The 6,963-nt window shown below is 41.0% G+C and overlaps 1 protein-coding gene across 7 annotated transcripts in view; it reads right to left on the bottom strand.

Moving 5' to 3' along the window:
• The window catches only part of PIK3CB (phosphatidylinositol-4,5-bisphosphate 3-kinase catalytic subunit beta), a 181,609-nt gene that overhangs the window by 154,747 nt on the left and 19,899 nt on the right, over nt 1–6,963 (bottom strand). The window contains exon 1 of one of the 7 annotated variants that reach the window (XM_025209407.1): nt 330–1,593. The exons of the other annotated variants lie outside the window; for them this stretch is intronic. The gene's annotated coding sequence lies outside the window, so the exon portion shown is untranslated. Of the gene's footprint in view, nt 1–329; nt 1,594–6,963 lie in introns of those variants that run through there. 7 annotated transcript variants of the gene reach the window in all.

Genomic DNA, 6,963 nt, shown 5'->3' with positions numbered 1-6,963 from the left:
TGCCCAGGCGACAGCTTCTTATCGCCCCACCAATCCGGTGCCGCCTTTCAATAGCAACTCTTTCACTCCAGCCAATCAGAAAGGGCCGCAAGAAGCCTTTCTCCTAACTCGTCACCGCCCCTTACCCCCTGGCGGCGCCCGGCAGCTCCGCGTCCCCCGCCCGCTCGCTATCCCGCTATGCCCAGGGCTCTGCGCGCCCACACGCGGCTGCGCCCTTCTTGCAAAGGCCGACAGGGGCCGTGTTCCGCGGGCGGGCGGGGGCCGCTGGGAGAAGAGGTTTTGCAAGGGTTGGCGTTGCGTTTCCGTCCTCGCCCCGCGCTACAGCGCACCTGAGGATCTCCGCCAGAAAATCACCAGCCCCTCTGACCTGAACGGCGGAAAAGCGTGACACTGGAGCTGGGCAAAGGGCGCAGAGGACACGAAGGAAGCTGCCCCCTTCGCACAACCACGCTCAGGTCGCCCCCGGGCCGGAGCCGTGAGTCACCACACTCCGCTCTGCGGCAACCGTGTCCCTGGCAGCAGGAAAGCAGGAGGAGGCTGGAGATTCAAGCTCCTTTTCATGTTTCAAAAGGAAATTTGTGTTTTTTTAATGCGTTTAACATGAAGACGTTTCCTGCCCTCAGTACACACCGAGACTTGCTAAAGTCTAATTTTCCTTTTCATTTTTCATGCTGTTTCACCCCCCCCGATGTTTTGCAGCCTGGTGTTTACAGAAAGACTGGGTTTCAGCTTTGTTTCTACTCAGTTTCACTTTCGGATTCTTATTCACTAACTTTAATGTCGGGGATGGAAAAAGGAAGAGGCATGTTTGTTTGTTCAGAAAGGCACCTCTTTCCACCTGTAGGGAGAAGTGAGGGGCTTTGGTCACTACTAACACTGTGCTGAGGTGTACTGCCTAAGAGTCAGGCATGCGATACAAGATTTAGGCAAAATATGAAGTGAGGGGTAAGAAACAGTTGCGGAGCCTGCCTAGGATGTCAGATTTATTGCACAACCTTCCTGTTTGCATGAATTAGCAATTCTTTTGAATGCTTTTTCCCCTTCCCAGTTCCTTGAAGACTGCTTAGTCCTGTGGGTAGACTGTCACTAGGGTTTCTCAACTTCATGCTCTTTGAAGACTCCAGGAACATGAGAGCAATGTTTCTTTTCCTCGCAGCATAGAAAAATGTAGAGTCTACCCATATATTTTAAAGAGAAAATGATTGTCTCTGTATAATCAGTACTCTTGCCTGTCGATCACATTATTTCTCCTTAAATTGGCATATTGTGGCTGACATGGGTGGTTTTTAATTAAATACTTTTTGTGTTTATTTCTCAACCAAAGGACATTTCTCCCTGGAAAGTTTTTGGGGTTCTACACAAGATATTCATCAGTTTTCATAGGATGAAAAGCCAGATGTGTTTACCTCTTAAAAATGAAATCAAATTTTCAAAATCATCATTACTATTATTATCACTACACCAAAATGTGAGACAGGCAAAGCCAAAGCTATTACATCTTCAAAACATCTTTACTTAATACAGGCAGTCCTTGGACTTACGACACAATTGGTTCTTGAAAGCCACGTCTTAAGTCGAAACGTAACTCAGAACCAATTTTCCCATAGCAAACAATGTTATAAATGGGGGATTAGTTCCTGAACCAAGGCCCAATACCCTATTTTCACCCAAAATAACCCAGAATTTTGTACTCAATCATTTATAGATGAGTAATATAGCTACATTAATGTATTTATATTGTAAATAGCAATCATATTGATTTGGTAGGATTTCTTTAAGGTGACTTTGCTGGACTGTTTGAACAGTTCTGGGTTGGACTTTTTGAAGGGCTCTTGGCTGGAGTCTTCTCAGGAGTCTTGGCTGCAGGTTTTTCTGGAGTTTTGTCTGCTGTCTTAAAGAAAGTGTCCAGGGAAGTTTGGATAGATGTTCTCCAGGGAGATGGGTGATGCAGCAAACTTATTTGCTGGTGTGACATCAGGTCAGATCAAGTGGTGTAAAGTCGAAACTGACGTCAAAAAGTTGAAACAGGGTGTCAATTTACAAATGTAAGTGCGAAACGTTGTAACTCGAAACGTTGTAAGTCGATGACTGCCTGTACTCCGTATTTGGGCCTTTATTTGGCCTTAGTAATGACTAGCATTTTGCCTTTGACTAGTCTTGGAAAGGCTTAGTGTCAGTTTTTAGAAACATACTGTTGGCAATCAAAAATAATGAGACTGAAGAGGTTTAACCAGCAGATTTTGTTAGAGATAACAGGAAGTACGGGGATATAAAGTGTTAGCTTGCTATGATATTAGCAGGGTAGATTTGCACCTTATTGACTAATTATACAACCTCCCTGATCTATGACTTGTATAGGGGCTGGAGCATGAAGACAAGAATTAAAGTTTTTTTGGAGAACCTTAAATCTGGTCTCATGCTTTTCACTATTTAGGGAAAAGAAAAAGCAAGGCTTTAAAATGTGACCCTTCCCCCCCCCCTCCCCCCCCAAAAAAACCCAACTTCCATTATTTTTCTCCTCTTAGGCTATTATTACATATGTTCTCAATGTAACAGAGGTTTTTATATGGGACTCCTTTATCTGAATCATGTCTGCGTGTAAAAAAAAAAAAAAAAAAAAAAAAAAAAAATGTACACCTAAGGCACATTTTTGGACACAGAGAATGTGTTATACTTCCAGGTTTACAGATGATGTATCGCATGTATACTGCATACTTGCATTATTGTAGCCACAATGATCTGGAAAAGGACTTAACTCACAAATTAAATATCAAGACACTACAAAAGTACTGTAGGGTGCAAATACACAGAAGGAAAGAGAGAAAAAGACAAATGGAAATAGCATGCACAGGACAGTTGGCAGGAAGCAGAAAAAATGGAGTCAAAAAAGTCAATTTTGGAAAAATACTGACAATGAAACCTGTTTTTGGTAGTGTATGGGCAGGCATTTTTTGAAGAGAGTATGTGTAAAGATCAGAACCCCAGACGCTTTTTTTGAGAAAATATGTTCTGTCTCACATCATGTGCAAGCAGAGTATGATTATTCTGTTTGCTGCACAGCAACACTTCTTTAGTACGGTAACTACTGCAACACATGCAAAAAGTCTTGAACACCGGGCATATAAATAACTACATGACAAACTCTTACTATGGTGGTAAGAAAAAAGCCAATTTGGCAAATTGGGGTTTTAGGAATCTCTCAGAGTTCCTGGAGTTTGCAAAACCAGTGTGAGCTTATAAACCCTTTCTGTTCATCTGAAACTCTGTTTAAACCATTAGCTATACTATAAAAAAGGAAAGCCATACATAAAAGCTAACCTAACAAATTAGTATCTGCACTACATCCATCACACAGATGCATTTATTTTTCAACTTATTTTGCCCCTTCTGTCTACAGTTCCTCTCTCCTGTCAGGTTTTCTCCCTTGTTTTCGCCCTTTCAGTTCTATTTTCATTATCTTTTTTCCTACTCTATCCTTCTTCTTTCCCATGCTGCCCACCAGTCTCTCATTTAGCAAAGCAGATAAGAATCTAACTTTCAAAAGTAAATAAAATGACTTCACCCATCCCAAATAGTAACAAGTTAAAAAGACAGTTGAGAATTTGGGATGCTTTAGGCAGATCCATTGAAAAAGGGCAGGAGCAGAATATGGGGTTGTGTTTCAGATAAAGAATCTGTGGTCCCCAAAATAGGGAGTTTATAAATAGGGCTGGTATGCATTTCCTTTTTGAATATAGGTATTAAGCATCCTTCTGTAATGGTATTTTTAAAAGGCTGGATGTAGTCATATGTTTGAGGCTGGCCAACGCTTTATCTTCTTTCATACACAGAACAGAACTGCATTAAGAAAACTCCTGAAGAAAAGCATTAATTTGCAGCAACAGAGCACTGCTGGAGAAAGGGAGGAGCTTTGATTAATTAATTAATTAAAGAAGAGGTTTTCTGCTTTAGAAATGTCTAGCAAAGATTTTTATTTTATTTTTTCCTAACTTAGATAGTGCCCCTTCTTTATAGCACATAAAAAGGATTTTAAATCATTTTTCCTTTTAAAAAGGAGTGTTCTGCTCATTACTTTAAATGTCAGGAGTGTCAAGATTTCAAACAGCCTATTATATCTATATTGTTTTAATGTACTGCCTTTATTTTACAAGCTAGGTAAAATTTTCCAAACACAAATGCCTAAAGTTATACACCAATATTTATAGTTTAGGTTACTATAACAATTATGAGAGGTACTGAACACCTGAATATCCCAATGACCTCAGTATATTAAGAGAAGAATTTATAAAACTTATTAGTGAATTCCATGCAGGTGGTCAAAATACTGCCATTCACTCAAAGAAAAATGCAATAATGTGCATGTGATGCAATAAAGAGGCTGTATATGATAGATACCATAAATCCATTTTCAATACCTTCTAAATGAGAGAGAGATCCTATTAGCTCTCTCCCTCTCTTCGAATATTTTAACCACTATATGAAATGATAGCAGGCCACTGCCATTAAGAATCTCAGTGTGCGCTGATAAAATACTAAAGGATATGGAAAGGGAAGTCTGCTGTCCAGTAGCACTCTTTCTTAAAGAAAAATGTTAATTTAGAAGGTATTGTGGTTGTTTTGTTTCTGGTCTCTTTTCCTGCCCTTGCACTAGCATGTGCTTCTTTGATAAGCTTCTCTTTGTTTCTCCCAGCTAATGTAATGAAAGGGGAAGGCAATAGCAAATAATGGGCTGTGACATCAGTACCAGACAGCAAATGCAGATGTCAGGCAAAACGGATGCAAAGTTTGGCTAAAGAAGCCACAGCTTGCAGCAAGAATAAGCAATTGTCACGAGTGGTTTGCTGTATTAAGTTATTTAACATGTACAAAGTTCAATGGAAAAATTCTGTGTTGATGCAACATTAGAGCCAAGTAGTAACAGTGCATGCACAGGAGCCAGGAAATCCAGACAGATTGCAACAGCTCTGTTACAAAACACAACCTCTCACCTGCTCGGCAACACAGTTCACTAAGTACATCAGCCGAGTACATTCATTTTTCTCTTCTCCTACTGCAAAGTCCAACAGAAGATATCCAACTTCCTATTTTAATCACTCAATGAAATTGCCCTTAAGAAAGTTCCTACCCCAACAGATCCAGCACACCAGCATGAGACTCATAACCAAGGCCTTTCAGAAGTAATGCACTCAGAGCATGTACATTTCACAGTTTGAAGCTACTGACCTAGCTGATTGCTGCCACCCTTCATCGGGGATAAAAAAAATTATGCTAGTACTGTGACACCAGGTAGTGAAGGTTAAGGGAAAAGCGGAGGGATTAGAATGATTGGCAGTCATATTACTTGCACATTTTTTAAATATGTAAATGGGGCATGAGGGTGAGATAGGAAGGCACTGATGTAATAGGATTAGGAAAAGAAAAAAAAAAGGCAGAGTAGTATTTAGAGTGGAGGGAGGGAGGGAGGAGCTAGAGAAATGAGAGGGAGATGAAGGAGGAGAGTGAATTCTGTCACCTAGGTATGAATGGAACCCCAAGCACTGGAGGGCCATTTCTGGTAGAACACAACCACCGGTTAGTCAACTGAAGCAGCAATTCATGGTCAATGGAATCTAAAGATGCTGATATTTCCAGCATAAGAAAAAATGCCAACTGAAACTTCAGACCAAAAGAAGATCATTCATGGGCACAGAAACTTCAGCAAAGGAAAACTGGAACCCAGGCTGGAATCTGCTAGGGCATCAATGTGCAAATACAAATTAAATTGAAAAGGTCTGGCTCCTCAATCATATCTCCAAAACAGAAGGCAAGGTTTAAGATCATGCAGGATTGAATGTAAAGTATTCCAAGATAAATAGGCAAGAATTTAAAGAGAAGTAGATGCCGTGTGTGTAAGAACAGTTAGCACCTACTTTTTGCCAAGGTGTTGACAATGCTACTCAATACTAACACCATGGCTCCCACACTCCCTCTGAGGAACCAAAATGAACAGTAATCTGGAATACAAAGTGGTGGACCTCAAGAAACAAAAGACTGGACAACTCTTTCAAAAATCCAAATTATATAATTTTTTAATAAAAGCATATAGCTCTCATAATAAAATTATATCAGAAGACCCTGGTGGATTGGTGCCATCATAATATAAATCTGCAAGGACTGCCCAAAATAATAATAATCTGCAAAAAGTTCCATCTCAAAGCATTCAATCAAAGGAATAAGAGCAGAGGTGAGCAATAATTTTGGCTGGAGGGCCACTTAATGACTTTTGGCAAGCTATTGAGGGCTGCAAGGGTAACCCCACCACTTGACAAGTGTTCCACCCCCTGGTCACCATCTTGGGACCAGAAGCCCCGCCCCTAACCCCTGACCTTTACCACTGGAAGTCCCTGTTTTTGCCGCGGGAAGTACTCCTTTTGCGGGGGGGGGGGTGTCATATGGACCAGAAAAAAATCCGTATCATATACTAAAAGTATATACTATGACATATTTTAATTTTATTACAAACAATATTTTTGTCATGATTTGTGTTTGTGTAGCGTGTATATAGAGGTGATGGGGTGTGGCTGGGGTTTGTGAGGGGGGGGTTGGGATATGTTTTATCTTTGAAATACTCAACATTGTTCAAAAAGATCGTGGCATACACCTTCAAATTTGAATATATTTAAAGAGGTATCATCATCTGAAATAATTTAGGCTACCGGCAGTCCTCAGACTTACAACACAACTGGTTCCTGAAAACTGTCTAAAGTTGAAACGTCATAGCTCCCATAGGAAAAATGTTATAAATGGGGGATTAGTTCCTTTACGACAGTCAACACAGCTGTATCCAGCTGGTAAATCTGTTGTGGTGGGGGGGAGGGCAGAGGAAAGGGGTGTGTGGGGGGGGAAGATCAATGCCCCCACAGCAAGGGAGGGATTGGGCCTGGAGCTGGGATCGGGGCTAGGGCAAGTGCTGCCCAGGGATGG

The sequence above is a fragment of the Alligator sinensis genome, unplaced genomic scaffold, assembly GCF_000455745.1.
Source record: "Alligator sinensis unplaced genomic scaffold, ASM45574v1 scaffold572_1, whole genome shotgun sequence".
NCBI classification, from domain to species: Eukaryota; Metazoa; Chordata; order Crocodylia; family Alligatoridae; genus Alligator; species Alligator sinensis.
The sequence above is the reverse complement of the archived record's forward strand: the minus strand, read 5'-3'. Positions and strand labels throughout refer to the sequence as shown.